The sequence below is a fragment of the Heterodontus francisci genome, chromosome 17, assembly GCF_036365525.1.
Source record: "Heterodontus francisci isolate sHetFra1 chromosome 17, sHetFra1.hap1, whole genome shotgun sequence".
In the NCBI taxonomy this organism is placed as follows: domain Eukaryota; kingdom Metazoa; phylum Chordata; class Chondrichthyes; order Heterodontiformes; family Heterodontidae; genus Heterodontus; species Heterodontus francisci.
This window is the reverse complement of record NC_090387.1, coordinates 11,358,507-11,376,563: the sequence shown is the minus strand read 5'-3', so window position 1 is coordinate 11,376,563 and position 18,057 is coordinate 11,358,507.

Below are 18,057 nucleotides of genomic sequence, written 5' to 3'. Positions count from 1 at the left end.
CTCAACAGACCTGGTAGCATCTATGGAGAGAGAAGCAGAGTTCACGTTTCAGATCATTGACCCTTCATCAGAAGTTCTGATGAAGGGTCAATGACCTGAAGCGTTAACTCTGCTTCGCTCTCCACAGATGCTGCCAGACCTGCTGAGTATTTCCAGCATTTCATGTTTTTATAATGAGAATTTTAAAATTGATGTGTTGCTGAACTGGGAGCCAATATAAATCAGCGAGCACAGGGATGAGGAATAAGGTGTGAGTTAGGATATGGACAGTTGAGTTTTGAATGATCTCAAGTTTATGCAGTGTGGAAGATGGGAGGCTGGGCAGGAGAATATTGGAATATTCAAGTCTGGAGATAATGAAGGCATGGTTGAGGGTTTCAGCAGCAGATGAGCTGAGACAGGGATGGAGACAGACAATGTTACGGAGGTGGAAGTAGGCACTATTGGTGACTTAGCAGATATGTGGTCAGGAGCTCATCTCGGGGTCAAATAGTGTGCCATTGTTGTACACAATCTGATTCAGCCTCAGGCAGTAAGCAGGAAGAGTGCTGAAGATAGATTATAGGCCCTAAGATTTAATGCCACCAGCTATTATAGTTTAGATTAGGTCAACTCAAAGATTGCACATCCCCAGCAGTTAGAGATGTAGGTCTTGACAATGTCCAGGATGTCAATCTGGTAGTAATTGAGTGCCCGCTAGTGTGAACATACAGTGGAGGGGTGAATGGGAGGGCCCTTCACTGTGGGCACAACTTGGGTCTCAGCCTATGATAAATTCTGGCAGCTGGTGCCTGTGTTTCAGGAGTGGAATTCAAATACATAACCTTCAGACTCATTTGTGAGAGCACTACCCACTGAGACATGGCTATGAGGGGCTGTTATAATTGTAGAGTTCTGTTTAGATGTCATAAATGATCTTTTATCATAAATTTATCTTTTTGATGATAATGTCCTGAGTATTCAAAGCTGAAAGTATTGGCTCTGGACCATTTTCTGACGTGCTGCAGTTTAACTTAAACAGAAAGCTTTATTGTTTGAGAAGGAAATTTTACGACTAGGTAAGAAAAGAGTCGAGGGTTCCCTCTCAGCCTTCACCTGGTTTTACTGTGACAGGGTTTAATTTGAAACACACTTTTTTTAGCTCCTCCTTAGTGAATCCTTGTTCACTAGCTTCCAATTATAAGGCAAAGAAACTAACCAAACAGGTTTTCTTAGGTTTAAAGAAAAAAGGTTGCACTTTATTAAACTCAAACTCGAATTTGGTTAATGGCTACGGATACGCGACATGCCCCGCTAGCATGCATGTGCAATACATACATGCAGATAGAGACAGAAAAGAGCAGAAGGAATAAAGTGGAAAAGTCTGAGGCAATATCTGAAGATAGTTTTGGTTACTGTTCTTCGAGTTCAGTGTAAAGTCATTGATTGTAGGTAGGTCTTGCTTTTCGTTGGAGCCCTTAAACCTTCTTAAACCTTGTTCGATGTAGGAGACTTTTCACTCTTGAAGTTCATGTGTCCTCAGTGGGTCCAGAGGCTTGTGAGAAAGAGATGGGAGCAGACAGGAGAGGTCTTCTCACTCCAGGAGCAAACAGTCTTTTCTGAGTTCAAAAAACCCTTGACCAGCCAGTTAGTCATGTGACCAGCTGGTTTAACCAGTCCTGGCTTTTGTGCATTGTATCACCTTAGCAGTCTCTGGAATGCTCTTCCTTACACCTTCAATGCCTGGTGATCAAAACCCATTGTGGGTTGAATGTGTCAGGGAATGGTCCTTTTGTCTCCACAAGAACTGTCTGTTAGTATGCAAATGTTTTTCAGCTAAGTGTCTGGCAGCCCTTGTAACAGGCCTTCTCTTCTTCCCAGCAAATTTAAAATCAATGTTCATATGACAAAATTAATATGCCTCATTCTTGGCAGGTGGGGGCCCGCATGACAAGAAATATAATTTTTTTACTGAAGTTTTTGTTGAAGTCAAAAGCAAATTTAAAGACAAATTTGATTCATCTGAATTACCACAATGCTAAATTTCATACGTGCCTTGATTTATAGATTTACTGGCACTTCTCGTTTGTCCCTCTCTCTTGAATATTATGAATTACAGTTTTTGGTAGCCTGGGAGGTGTCATTTTCTGTGGAAGGCTCCCTTGTGCATTGTAGCTCTCGGATGTGAAAGGCTGTGCGTGCCTAATGCTACACGGAGCAGAGAAGGCTACATGTACCCTGCCATTTTTTCCAGGTCAGTTTCTCAAACAGAGATTGGAAAGTATGTTTGATCAAATAAAATTATACAGTTCAGAAGGAGGCCATTTAGCCCATCTGTGCTGACGCTTTAAGAGAGTTAGTCAATTAATGTCATTCCCCTGCTCTTTCCCCTTAGTCACTCACATTTTTAAATATTTATCCAATTCCCTTTTGAAAATTGCTATTGAATCTGATTCCGCCACAATTTCAGATCATGCATTCCAGACCACAACAACATGCTGAGTACAAATATGCTCCTTGTCTCCTTTTCTGCCACTTACTTTAAATCAGTGTCCACTGGTTACTGACCCTCCTGCCAGTGGAAACAATTTCTGCCTATCTACTCTCTCAAAACCCCTCAAAATTTTGAACCCCTCTATTAATTCTCCCTTTAACCTTCTCTGCTCTAAGGAGAACAATCCCAGCTTCTGCAGTCTGTCCACATAACTGAAGTTCCACATTGCTGGTACCATTCTCGTAAATCTCCTCTGTACCCTCTCCAAGGCCTCGATATCCTTCCTAAAGTGTGGTGCCAAGAAATTTGCAGGTCTATGGGGACAGAGCAGGAGAGTGGGACTAAACTGCTAGCTCTTTCAAAGCTGACACAATGGGTCAAATAACCTCCTTCTGTGCTGTTTGTTTCTATGATTCTGTGACTATCATTCTTACACAGAAGTAAATGGCATGTTTAAAGAAACCATGGAGTGAGGGATGAACTGTGTTGGAGAGTTGGGTTGTCTGAGAAATAAACCTAAATTTTCTCAAACGTGGAGATCTGTACGAGGGAACAATTAAGCAGACTGCTGACAATCTCCTTGTGAAGCAACTAATGAGGACTATTGGTGTCAAGCTGAATGGGTGATTGCATTCAGCTGATATAATTTCCTGCCCGGTCAAGCAGTCAGCACTACATTGGTAACCGATTGCAATCAAAAGACTTGCTTCATCAAGCTCAAACTCAGGAATCACAGAGTTCCAGGTAGCCTTGGATAGCAATGCACATCAGGATCTTAGCCTCCAGGGGAATCTTTTAATGATCACTTTATGAATGTTTCTGACAACCCTCATGGAAAGGATTTTCCAATATTTCAGAGTCAAAATCTGTCTGAATCTCAGTTTTCATCTTCAATCTGTGCTGAATAGCTGGTCTGAGGCAGGGCAATGCAGGTATCACAGAATCACAGAATTGTTACAGTGCAAAAGGAGGCCATTTGGCCCATCATGTCCGCACTTGCTCTCTGAAAGAGCAACTCCCTCGATTCCATTCCCTGGCCTACTCCCCATAACACTGCACATTCTTCCTTTTCATGTGACTGTCTAATTCCCTTTTGAATGCTTCAATTGAACGATTGGCAGTAGTGCTACACTGTCTAAATAGTGCCGCCTCCAGGGCAGTTTTATGCCATTGGCCCATGCCTGCTAGGAACTGGAGTGGGTCAGTCATCCAAAGTCATTTCGTACTGGATCCTAAAGCTGAATGGGAAGTGACCAGCGTTGCCTCTCATGTTACAACTCTGCAGATTGTCATGTGTAAGGAAGTGGGCGACGCCATTGAATTTTGTGCCTATAAAATTCTTAGAGGATTTGACAGGGTAGATGATGAGAGGCTGTTTCCACTGACTGGAGAGTCTAGAACTCAGGGTCCTGCCCTTGGAGATGGGTACAGTATCCTGGCCCCTTGCCATTTTGTCTGATGCGGGGAAGGCTGAGGATGACCTTCCAGCCCAGGCCAACTGAGACCCCTAAGTGGCCTCTCATCCCCGTTCCAATGTTATGGAAGATGGAAGGGACTGCCGCTGCATGGAGATGCCACCAGGTAGGAAGCCCCCTGGACCTTCACCAAACCACACTCCCCACCCCCACCCACCCTGTCACTGGGGCCTGCCTGACTGGCCCCAGTGTCCCCAACCCCACTTACCTGGATCCCGGGGTCTCATCCATCTCTGTCACTGCAGGCCTCCTTCAATACTAGCAATGGCCGTTGTTCCCAGTGGCGCTGCTGGTACTGCAGAGCTACTCGCCCTCTGATTGGCCAGCAACTCTGGAGATGGGAACTCATTTCTCAAAGGGACGGCATTCCTGACAGCGGGCAGTTAATTGGTTGCCCAGCATGAAATTGCAACGGGGATCCGAAGGAGGGCTGAAGTGGGGTCTCTCCCCGCCTTCCAGCCTACTACCAGGACCCCATTGCTGGAATAATATCTGGCCCATATTCCTAGGATAATGGGTCGGCTATTTAGGACTGAGATGAGGAAACATTTCTTCATCAAAGGATTATGAAGCCTTAGAATTCTCTACCCAGAGATCTGTGGATGCTCAGACTTGGAGTATATTCAAGACTGAGATAGTCAGCACCAACTGAATCAAGGGATATAGGGATGAGGGGGAAAATTGGAGTTGATGTAAAAGTTCAGCCTTGATCTTATTGAGAAGTGGAGCAGGTTCAAGGGGCTGTATGGCCTACTCCGGCCTTATTTCTTATGTTCTTATGGTACATGCCTCTACCTTGGAGTATAGCGTTAAGTGCCAATTGCCAAACCTTGGAGACTTCAGCAGCAGAGTCATGGAAATTCTGGGAAAATAGAGTAAATAATGCTACATCAAACAAGTGGATCTCTGTGGAAATTCACCCCCATAAGTGCCACTCAAGCTCTGGAGACTGCTAGAGAGGATCAGTTGTGAGCAATGACTTAATAAGCTGAGATATTTCAGCTTTGAAAAATTATAATATTCAAAGGGAATTGTATCAAGAAAAATGTGGTATTTAAGAGGAGAAAGTAAACCTGGAACAATTCTTTCAGATAAACCAAGGGAACACATTAGGGCGGCACAGTGACGCAGTGGTTAGTGCTGCAGCCTCACAGCTCCAGGGGCCCAGGTTCGATTCTGGGTACTGCCTGGGCGAAGTTTGTAAGTTCTCCCTGTGACAGTGTGGGTTTTCGCCAGGTGCTCCGGTTTCCTCCCACAGCCAAAGACTTGCAGGTTGATACGTAAGTTGGCCATTGTAAATTTCCCCTAGTGTAGGTAGGTGGTAGGGAATATGGGATGACTGCAGGGTTGGTATAAATGGGTGGTTGTTTTTCGGCACAGACCAGTGCTGTATCTCTAAAATTAAAAAAAAAACACAACTCTCTGCAAATGATTGGGTTGTGAATGTACGAAAATTGGATCCTTCAAAAAGGTCTACATTAATGTGTTAAAACTGTAGTGAAGAAGTCTTCATTGACTGCCCATTTTCATTACAATGATGTGATTTGTAATACAATGATATGATTGCAAATCCTCCATCACTTTCCAGTCCTTTCTTGAAGATTCTGTTCCATGCATTTACCACCCTCAATGAAGTTAAATCTAAACTGTTCTTCCATCTTCTGGGCTTGACTCTTTGCCCCTCATTACAGAGTTTATGGTCACATCAAATGATTTATTGAGTTTATGTATATCCCTTGGAATTTTTAAAGATCTTCCCTGAGCTATTTTTCCCCAGAGTACTATTCCCAGAACGTTTTGTGACTTCCCATAGGTCAGGAGCCCAATGTCAGTTTAGCTGCCCTCGAGACTTTCTCTAAAGTTCCAATGCCTCCGCTGAAGTATGATGGCATCAAACTGGCTTTATCAACTCACTTTGCTGTTGCACTTTTGCTTCAGAGTGTTGTGGGTTTAAATCCCAATACAGGCTCTTGAGTGCAGAACCTAGGCTGATAGTCCTGTGCAGTTCTGAGAGGGTGCTGCACTGTTGGAGGTGAGATTAACAAGGAGATGTTAAACTGAGACTCTGTCTACTCTCTCAGGTGGCTGCAAAAGATCCCACACTACTATTTTGAAGAAGAGCAGAGGAGTCCTCTGTGGTATTCTGGTCAATATTTACCCCTCAGTCAACATCGCTGAAAAAAATAGTCATTATCACATTGTTGTTTGTGGGAGCTTGCTGTGTGCAAATTGGTGCCGTGTTTCCTAAATTGCAACACTTCGAAAGTGTTTCATTGACTCTAAAATGCTTTGGGATGTTCAGAGTTTGTGAAGGGCACTATATAAATGCATGTTCTTTTTTCATAAAATACATGCACCCTTATTTAAGTGGACATTTCTGACCCTATTTTCTGTGTCCCCTCACACACCCACAAAAATTGTCGAAACAATAGAGGAATATCATGCCTGCAATGTATAAAAGAGACAGTCGACCACAATTGCTCTTACGTGCTTCTAACTAGCACAAGGCAGAGCATGACATATAATTATTTTTAATTACAATTTTAAACGTATTCATTTCTTCATCATTAGGTTATTTTACCTGCCAAAAATTATTTGAATTGTGGCCAAAGGAAATTAATCTTCCAGAAAGAACAAAATATGATGCTTAGTAGTATGCATGTTGGGTTAAAAAAGATTTGCATTTATATAGTACCTCATCACATTTCTCAGAAGCATCTCTCAAAGAATTTCACATACAATTAATTAAAGTGTAATGGCTGTTAAAAGGTGAGGAAATGAATTGTGCACACAGCAAGATCCCACAAACATCAATCAGATGTATGAGCATCCAATTTGGCTTTGGTGGAGTAGCTTCAGACAGGAATGTTAGGGAGGGACATTTGATGAACTCTCTACTCTTGGAATAACCCCAGGGGATGGATAACATCTTTCAGAATAGGGAGACAGGGCCTCAGCCGAAAATCTCATTGACCTGATGGCTTCTCTGACACAACACTGCATTCCTTAGTGCTTCTCTGGGAAGTCCTCTTGTGCTCAGATTCAGGAGTGAAGTTCAAATGTTCAGACCATAGGGTTAGAGTGACACCAGTTGAGCTAATTGGACATTCATGTGGGGTTTGGAAAGAGCTATAACAGGCTGCAAGAAATGGATGCAGAGAAAAAGCAGAGCAAGAATAAAGAAATAAAAGGTTGGCGATGAGCTGATCAGAGGTGGACTGTCATGTTGCCAAGGTTTTAAGCCCTGGAATTCCCTACCTAAACCTCTTCGGTTCTCTATCTCTCCTCCTTTAAGAAGCTCCTTAAAACCTATCTCTTTGACAAAGCATTTGGCCATCTGCAATAATATCGTGTTATGTGACTTGGTATCTAATTTTGCTTTACAATGCTGCTGTTAAGCACCTTGGGATGTTTTATTATGTTAAAGGTGCTGTATAAATCTAAGTTGTTGTTCATAGAGTCATAGAGTCATAGAGTTATACAGCACAGAAACAGGCCCTTCGGCCCATCATGTCTGTGCCGGCCATCAAGCACCTAACTATTCTAATCCCATTTTCCAACACTTGGCCCATAGCCTTGTATGCTATGACGTTTCAAGTGCTCATCTAAATACTTCTTAAATGTTGTGAGGGTTCCTGCCTCTACCAACTCTTCAGGCAGTGCATTCCAGATTCCAACCACCCTCTGGGTGAATTTTTTTTCCCTCAAATCCCCTCTAAACCTCCTGCCCCTTACCTTAAATCCAGGCCCCCTGGTTATTGACCCCTCTTCTAAGGGGAAAAGTCTCTTCCTATATAACCTATCAATGCCCCTCATAATTTTGTATACCTCAATCAGGTCCCTCCTCAGCCTTCTCTGCTCTAAGGAAAACAACCCTAGTCTTTTCAGTCTCTCCTCATAGCTGAAATGCTCCAGCCCAGGCAACATCGTGGTGAATCTCCTCTGCACCCACTCCAGTGCAATCACATCCTTCCTATAGTGTGGTGACCAGAACTGTACACAGTACTCCAGCTGTGGCCTAACTAACGTTTTATACAGCTGCATCATAACCTCCCTGCTCTTGTTGTCGGCATTGTTTTGTAATCCTTAGGGGAGTTGGATAATGACATGTTTGTATCATGTTTTCACAACCTCAGGACATCCCATTTTGAAGCATAATCACTGTTGTAATGTAGGAAGTATGGCAGTCAGCTTGCACACAGCAAGATCCCACAGCAGCAATGTGATAATGACCAAATACATTTTTTTTTTGGTGATGTTGATTGAGGGATAAATGTTGGCCAACAGCAGGTAAGGACTCCCCTGATCCTGTTTGAAATAGATGCCACACGATCACTTATGTCCACCTGACGGTCTCAATTTAACATCTCACCTGATAGACAGCACCTTTAATAGAGCAGCATTCCCTCAGTACTGCACTGAGAATGTCAGCCTAGATTTTGTGCTGGCTGAAAATCCTGGAACTCCCTCCCGACCGCCACATGGACAGCAGCAGATGGGCAAAGTGACGCTCACATCCCATGGAAGAATTAAAAAAAAATCTCAGCAGTGGGGTATAACCCCACATCCTTTTGACTGAAAGAGTAAGAGCAGTAATCACTGAGTCACAGCTGTCAATTCTGCCAGTGGAGCAGTGAAATTGATCTGGCTGCCTTGCACGTTAACTGGGAGTGCTTGGTTCCATCAGGAGTAGGAAAGAAAATCAACATTCTATTCTCCGACTTTCTGCCCCTCACCTTGAAAAACACACACTATGACAAAATGAAAGTAAATGATGAGTGGTGCAGCAACATTGTTGATTCCATTCTGTTGAGGGGGAGGAGGGAGGAGGGGGAAAGTTTGTCAGCAACTTTGTGACATATTAGCTGCTTTGTGATAAAAAGCTACAACTATTTATATCTCGTGACAAGCAGCCCCATGGGTGAGAGCTGTTGTACTATCAAGTTAAGGATTAGCAATGCTTGAGACTCCAGTGGACCATGAGACAAATAGTGTGTCGAATTAGGAAGTTTAAAAATGATACCAGTTTAGCCAACTGTATTATTTTAGTACAAGTTGTGATACATGTGTTGGTTGCTCAGTAGCATGTTCCAGCTATAGATTTTGTAATTGGCAAATAGGTGAAAAGAAGTCAATTAAATTGGCTCAAAGCCATAAAATCTCTTGAAATGAAACTCTTCTTACTGTCGATTTTTAAAAAAATATTTCCTTGCAGAGCTATAGGAAGAAAGAAAGGGAGTGGGACTAATTGGATAGCTCTTTCAAAGAGCCAGCATAGGCACGATGGGCCAAATGGCCTCCTTCTGTGTTGTATCATTCAATGATCCTTTCTTTTCACTCTCCTTGCGAAGGTGTTGGTTTCTTGATAAGGCCCTAACCCTGTTGTAACTCACCCAACTAGCTAGTCCTCGGGCATTAGTCGACAGTCAGGATCAGTGGGCTGTTCCATTGGGTGCAGCAACATACCTGACCCTGATGTTGTCCTCACTTGATATGACTACCTCTGCACTGTTGATGAGGCAACACTAGTCAATGAGGAGCAAGAAGTTTGACTGACCCTAGCTCAGGTACACTAAGGTCAATTACACTATTCCAACTGCTAACATTAACCACGACAATTAGACCCACTGAACAATATAAGTTATAGAACAAGAAAAAGGTCATTCAGCCCATCAATCCTATTCTGCCAGTTAATCCAATATAAATTGACTCCATCCACCTGTCTTGGCTCCATATCTTTATTGTACCTTTGTCTAGCAAAAATCTAACGACCTCAGATTTAAAGATATTCACTGAGTGAGCATCTACTGCTTTTTGTGTGAGTTTCACACTTTACATGAAGAAGTGTGCCCTAACTTCTTTCCTGAATGGCCTCGCTCTGATTTTAAGGTTATCTTTGCTGGTCCTAGATTCTCCCAAAAGCAGAAAAGTTCCTCTCTATCTATCCTGTCAGTTTCTTTCAAAATCCTAAAAATTTCAATCACGTAACCCCTAAACCATTTTTTAAATTATTCATTCAAGGGATGTGTGCGATGCTAGCTGGGCCAGCATTTATTGCCCAACCCTAATTTCCCTTGAGAAGATGGTGGCGAGCTGCCTCCTTGAACCGCTGCAGTCCTTGGGGTACAGGTACACACACAGAGCTGTTAGGAATACAAACCTAGTTGAAGTAATCTCTCCTCATAATCCATCCGCTGGAGCCCTTAGCATCCTGGTGAATCTGCACCAAGGCCAATACATTCTTTCTGCAGATCAATGTCCAGAAATGCATAGTGGTCCAGATGCCATCCCATTGTGTCAGCAATATTAGCATTGTGTTTTACATTGACACTTGTTTAGTATGGATTGCTAGAGGAACACATGGTATACTATTAATCTTCTTTACTCTGCGAATAACAACTCCCGTATCTTAGCAGGAATACTGTAAACTCATGAAAATAATACAACGGTATTTGGCCAATAAATGACTAAATTCAAGATCAATTCTTTGTTTGTGAAATGCTTTGTAATGTCCTGAGGATGTGTCAGATGAAAGGTGTTATCTGTGGCTCAGGGGAGTTTTCCTCAGTGTCTTGGTCAATATTTATCCCTCAAACAACACTTAAAGATAGATTATCTAATAATTATCATAGGGCCACTTGTGGGAGCTTGCTGTGTAAATTCACTGCCGTGTTTCCTGCATTCCAACAATGACTACACTTCAAAAAGTACTTGATTGGCTGTAAGGCATTTTGGGAGGTCATGAAAAGCCTCAGCCCTTCTTTATATAAATGCAGGTTCTTCCTTCGTTGTAAAATAGGCAGCTGCAGTACTAGACTCTATTCTCCTGTATTCTAAACTAGTGTGAAATGTAAATGTGAACAAACAGGGAAGGAGAGCATAAGAATGAATAAAGTAAGGGAGGGTATTGATGGCAAGAGAATAAATCAAGTTATAGAAGAGGAGTCCAAAAAGATGGTTAAACATAAAGTGAGAGGAAATCCTATTAAAAATGAGTTAAAACATCTGTACAGCAAAGCACACAATGTCAGTAATAAAACAGGGGAGCAGGAGGCAATCATGCATTGGGAGGAACCTGACATAGTAGGGATTACTGAAACATGACAACAGAAAAATCAGGACTGGGAATTAAACATTGCAAGGTATAATATGTTTCGAAAAACAAGAGCGGGGAAAAGGGGAGGTCGAGTCGTCATACTTATTAGGGAGAACATAATGGCAGTAGAAAAAAGGGACGCATCTATTAGCAAGACAAAAATAGAATCCCTATGGATAGAGATAAAACATAATAAAGGATCAATCACACTAATAGGTGTGGTCTCTCCCTTTGCATTTCTTTGCGGACGAAGAATTTAGGAAGGTTATACTCATCGGTTGCAGGCCCGCTGGTGGCTAGTCAGGCCTATCCATGACCAGCAGGTTCTCCCACAAGTGTGATATAGAGATCACCTAATAGTAGAAGGGAGGTGGAGGAAGAAATATGTAGACAAATTAGAGAATTGAGTAAAAAATATCGAATAATCATGGGGGATTTCAACTACCCTGATATTCATTGCACAGAACAGGTAGGTAAAGAGGATAAGGGAATGGAGCTCCTACAATGTGTACAGGACTCTTTTCTAAGCCCAACAAGGAAATATTGGATCTCGTAATGGGGAATGAACCAGAGCAGATAAGAAGAGTAAAAGAAGGGGAACATCTAGGCAAGAGTGTCCATAATATTTTACGCTTTAAGATGATAATAGAGAAGAACATAAGTATTACAAAAACCAGATTGGAGAAAAGCTAATTTTGTGGGACTGAGCATAGAACTTGGGAAAATAAAGCTGGCAATAATATTGGCAAACAATGATGTAGAACAACAATGGGAAACATTTAAAATGCCGTTCAACAGAGTGCAGGAAAAATATATTCCGCTAAAAGGAAATAGCAATCTAAACAATAGTGAGATTCCATGGATGAATAAAGATATAAGGAAACAATTGAGGGTTAAGAAAGAGGCATATGTTAAGTGCATAGGCAGCAGAAGAATGTATGATAAGAAAGAATATAAAGAAATTAGGAGAGAAGCCAAAAAATAATAGAAAGGAAACAAAAAACTATGAAATCAAATTGCCAAAGAACATAAACGAAAATAGTAAAATATTTCACAGGTACATCAATAAAAAATGAAGCCTGGGATGGAAATTGGACCATTAAGGGATAGGATAATACTACAAGTATCAATAAAGAGATAGCAGAAATATTAAATAATTATTTTGCCTCAGTATTTACCAGGAAGACTGAACAGATAGACATGGCATTGAATGATAAGATGAGTAATGAGATAAGTGCTTTTAAAATTTAAAAAAATGTATGGAATAAACTAATTAAACTCAAAGAGGATAAAGCTCTGGTCTAGATGGATTGCATCTGTAAGACCCTCTACCTGGTCTAATTGCTTCTATCCTTTACTCTGGGTATCAATGGCACACAACAACTTGCATATCTACCAGACCATCCCCCTTCAGGATAATCCAAACCCATCTCTGTTGAGAGATAGTTGCCCTGCCACGTACTATGTGACTAACCCATCCATCATATTTTGCAGAGGCATTACTATACATATTTAATAATTCATTAGAAAAAGTTGTAGTTCCAGAGGACTAGCAGATAGCTAACATAATTCTTATATTTAAGAAGGGGGACAGAACATGCCCAGCATAATTCCAAAGAGAAAATCTTGCTTGACTAACTTTATTGAATCTTTTGTGGACGTAACAGAGTAGACAATGATAATGCAGAATATGTAATTCATCTGGATTTTCAAAAGGCGTTTGATAAGATGCCCCATAATAGACTAATGAAAAAGGTCAGAGAATGCAGAGTTGGGGACAAGTAACAGAATGGATTGCTAGCTGGCTTCAAGACAGAAAGCAGAGAGTGGGAGTAAAGGGTAGTCAGTCAGAGTGACAGAAGGTGGGAAGTGATGTTCCACAAGGACCAGTGCTGGGACCACTGCTGTTCACAATTTACATTAATGATTTGGACTTCGGAATCAAAAATACAATTTCTAAAGTTGAGGATGACGTGAAATTGGGGAGCGGGAATAGTCAATACTGAGGAGGACTGCAACAAATTACAGGAGAACAATAATAAACTTGTTGAAGGGGCAAATAATTGGCAAATGAAGTTCAACACAGATAAATGTGAGGTAGTCCATTTTGGTAGGAAGCAAAAGGAGGTATTTATTACTTGGAAGGTATGAATCTAGGTGGGGTAGAGATGAAAAGGGTTCTTGAAGCACAAATACATCAATCACTAAAAGCTGTACCACAGCGAGGCCATAAAAAAAAATCCGATGTAATCATATGAAAGTGCTGTAAGTCAGCACAGACTGAGCTCCAAACTGGTTACCATCTTAGTACCACACCTGGCAGTGCAAACGCAATTCCTAAACCCTCTAGGCATCTCTTTTAAATTTAGGATCTCACTATTCACACCCATTTTCTTTTTTTTTGTAATTACATCAAGTGCACAGAATAACAACAGGCTATTCAGTCCAATAGGTCAATGCTTATGCTCCACACCAACCTCCACCCACATTTCTTCATCTAACCCTAGCTGTATGGCCTTCTATTCATTTCTCCCTATGCTATTCACCTCAACTACATCTGTAGTTGTGCATTGCACTTTCTTAGGTAAAGAGGTTTCTCCTCGATTCCCTTTAGGATTTGTTAGTGACTATCTTATATTTACGATCTCTAATTTTGGACTCCCCCACAAATAGAAATACTTTATCTATGTCCACCTTATCAAACTCTTTCAATATCAAAACCTCTATCAGGTCACCCCTCAGCATTCTCTTTACTAGAGAAAACGGCTTCAGCCTGTTCTGCCTTTCCTGACAAGTGTATCATCTCAGTTCTGGTATCATTCTTGCGGATCTTTTTTGCACCGTCTCCAGTGCCTCAATATCCTTTTTAGAATACGGAGAACAAAACTGTGCACAATGCTTCAAATGTAGTCTAACTGAGGTTCGACATATGTTTAACATGACATAATTATGACTGAGAAACCAAGGTGAAGGGCCAAAGTTCACAATATGGCTCATCACCAAGACTGGCAAGAGTAGGAGAGATGAATAAAATAAAGAAACAGCGATGAGATAATATAGTGCTTGAGTTCTCAAAACCTGTAGTTGTAGGAGGTTATCAGGATATATGTCCTAAACAGCATATTTGATACAATAAATGCTGCACAGTAAAGCCACCCAGCATTCCAGAGCCAATTTGGCTTTATCATGAAACAGTCCAAAACCTTTCCTCACCCATTTGAGAATGACTTTAAGATCCTTGTTCACTTAATGACCACACCAGGAGTCATGAGCATGTGAGTTGCTGTGATTTGTGTTTATCCCTGATTCTGTAACATCATCTATCTGATCTCTTTAGTGTCCTTCTTCTTTCATTTGAATATTGGTACGAGGCTTCCTTTCATAAACCTGATTCGAAACATTAAACTGAGATCCTGTCAGCTTGTTCTAATGCTTCAGGTGGATGTGAAAGATCCCTTGCACAATTCAAAGGGCAGAGTTTTCTCCCAGTGTCCTGGGTCAACATTCTCCCTGTCAACAAACATCAGATTAACTGGTCATTTGTATCATTGCTCTTTGTGGAATGTTTATAGTACAAAGGCTGCTGTAGTTTTCCCAGTTCAAAAACTTCAAAATTAAATCATTGGGTGAATTGCATTTGAGACATTTTTTTGTTCATTCTTAGGATATGGGTGTCACTGGCAAGGCCGATATTTATTGTTCCATTCCTAGTCGTCCTTGGGAAATGACAGTGGGTCTTCTTGAACCACAGTGGAAGCTGCTCCCAGAATGCTGTTCGGTGAGGAGTTCCAGTATTTTAGCACAAGCAACAAGTAGGTTGGTGAGGATGAGGCCAAAGCAGGTTATTCCCTCATGTTGGTTGTCTCAGTCCTGCTACAAGCCCAATATAGTAGTTATGTCCTTCAGGACTCTGCCAACTCCATCAGCTGTACTACAGAACTGATCATTGATGATGTATATTAAACTTCCCCACCCAGAATACATTCTGTGCCCAAGCTAACCCCAGTGCTTTCTCCAAGTGGTGTTCAACATGGGGCAATACTGATTCATCAGCTGAGGGAGAGTGGCAGGTGATAATCAGCGGGATGTTTCCTTTTGAATGTTTGACCTTAAGCCATAAAACTTCATGGGGTCTGGAGTCAATGTAGAGGACTCCCAGGACCACTCCTCCCAACTGAATGCCACTGTGCTGCTATCCCTGGTGGGTCTGACCTGCCAAAGGGCCAGGACATACCCAGGGATGGTGATGGAGGAGTGTAGGACATTGACTGATAGGTATGATTCTGTGAGTATGACTACACCAGGCTGTTGCCTGACTAGTCTGTGGGGCAGTTGTCCCAAGTTTAGCACCAGTGTTCAGGTGTTGGTGAGGAGGATTTGGCAAGGTTGACTGGGCTGGATGTGCCTTTGTCAGGTCCTGATTTTATACCTTGGTCTCAAAGTGTTTGGTCTAGTTTAATTCTTGTTTTCCTTTCTAGTGGTTTGATAGAACTGAATGACTTGCTCGGCCATTTCAGAGGACAGTTAAGTGTCAACCACATTTGATAAACTGATAAGACATTATGTAAAAGTAATATTATTTAAGCCAATAACTTGTCCACAATAACAAGAGAGCTACAATAAAGTACAATCATGATTAATAATTTGAAGATTAGGTTGATGTTGTATCACTATCACTTTTTACTCATTACTGAGTGGAGCAGGTGCAGTGATCTACCAATATTGCTTGTGTTGCAGCTTCAGTGTTTATACCTTTGGTTAGATTATGAGAGAGAGGCAAGATTCTGAGGGAAGATGGTGGCATAATGGTAATGTCACTGAATAAGAACAGTAGGTTAATGTCCTGGGGCTACAATAAAAACAAGAAGTGCTGGAAATATTCAGCAGGTCTGGCAGCAGCTGTGGAGAGAGAAGCAGAGTTAATGTTTCAGGTCATCAGAACTGACAAATATTAGAAATGTATTTTCTATGTTTCTATGTAAAAGGTTTTAAGCAAGGAAAGTGGGGGTGGGGCAAGAGATAAAATAAAGAGAAGGTGTTGATAGGACAGGGTCACAGAGAATAACTGTGTTTGGTCTCCCCAATGTAGAGGAGACCACATTGTGAGCAGCGAATACAGTAGAATAACTTGAAAGAAGTACAAGTAAATCGCTGTTTCACCTGAAAGGAGTGTTTGGGGCCTTGGATAGTGAGGAGAGAGGAGGTAAATGGGCAGGTATTACACCTCCTGCGATTGCAGGGGAAAGTGCCATGGGAAAGGAATGTGAGTGTCATGGAGGGAACGATCCCTTTGGAATGATTACAGGGGAAGGGTGGGGAAGATGCATTTGGTAGTGCCATCACGCTGGATGTGGTGGAAATGGCAGAGGATGATCCTTTGGATCTGGAGGCTGGTGGGGTGGAAATTGAGGACAAGGGGAACCCTGTCGCATTTCTAGGAGGGAGGGGAAGGGGTGAGGGTCGGGGTGCAGGAAATTGGCCGGACACGGTTGAGGGCCTTGTCAACCACAGTGGGGGGGGAATCCTCGGTTGAGGAAAAAGGGAGACAGGGCGGCACAGTGGCGCAGTGGTTAGCACCACAGCCTCACAGCTCCAGCGACCTGGGTTCAATTCTGGGTACTGCCTGTGCGGAGTTTGCAAGTTCTCCCTGTGACCGCGTGGGTTTTCGGCGGGTGCTCCGGTTTCCTCCCACAGCCAAAGACTTGCAGGTTGATAGGTAAATTGGCCATTATAAATTTCCCCTAGGATGGGGAAGGTGGAGATGTGGTAGGAATATAGGATTAGTATAAATGGGTGGTTGATGGTCGGCACAGACTCGGTGGGGCGAAGGGCCTGTTTCAGTGCTGTATCTCCAAATAAAAATAAAGAATATCAGAAGAGCTGTCATGGAAGGTAGCATCATCAGAGCAGATGCGTCAGAGACGGAGAAACTGGGAGAATGGAATGGAATCCTTACAGGAGGCAGGGTGTGAAGAAGTGTAGTAGAGGTAGCTGTGGGAGTTGGTGGGTTTATAATGAATATTAGTAGACTGCCTATCCCCAGAGACAGAGAAGTCAAGGAAGGGGAGGGAAGTGTCGGATATGGACCAAGAAAAGGTGAGAGAAGGGTGGAAATTAGAAGCAAAGTTGATAACGTTTTCCAGTTCAGGGTGGCAGCAGGAAAAAGCACCGATACAGTCATCAATGTACCAGAAAAAGAGTTGGGGGAGGGGGCCTGAGTAGAACTGGAACAATGAATGTTCGACATATCCCACAAAAAGACAGGCATAACTGGTACCCATAGCAACACCTTTTACTTGAAGGAAGTGAGTGGAGTTGAAGGAGAAGTTGTTCAATGTGAGAACAAGTTCAGCCAGGCGGAGGAGGGTGGTGGTGGATGGGGACTGGTTGGGCCTCTGTTCAAGGAAGAAGCAGAGAGCCCTCAAACTGTCCTGGTGGGGGATGGAGGTGTAGAGAGATTGGCTGTCCAGAGTGAGGAGGCAGTTGGGGCCAGGAAACTGGAAATTGTCAAAATGACATAGGGCGTCAGAAGAGTCATGGATGTAGGTGGGAAGAGGCTGGACCGGGGAGAAAAGATAGAGTCAAGATAGGAAGAAATAAGTTCAGTGAGGCAGGAGCAGGCTGAAAAATTGGGTCTGTCGGGACAGTCCTGTTTGTGGATTTTGGGAAGGAGGGTTGCAGGGCTATGAGGTTGGAAGCTGTAGAGGGAAGATCTCCAGAGGAGATGAGATCAGTGACAGTTCTGTGGACAGTAGCTTGATGTTCGGTGGTGGGGTCATGGTCCAGGGGAAAGTACAAAGATGTGTCTGAGAGTTGGCGCTGAGTCTCTGCAAGGTAGAGGTCAGCACGCCAGAAGACAACAGCACCACCCTTACCTGCAGGTTTGATGACAATGTCAGGGTGAGACCTGAGAGAATGGAGTGTGGCAAGTTCAGAGGGGGGCAGGTTAGAGTGAGTGAGGGGAGCAGAGAAATTGGGATAGCCGATGTCTCGCCGACAGCTTTCAATGAAAA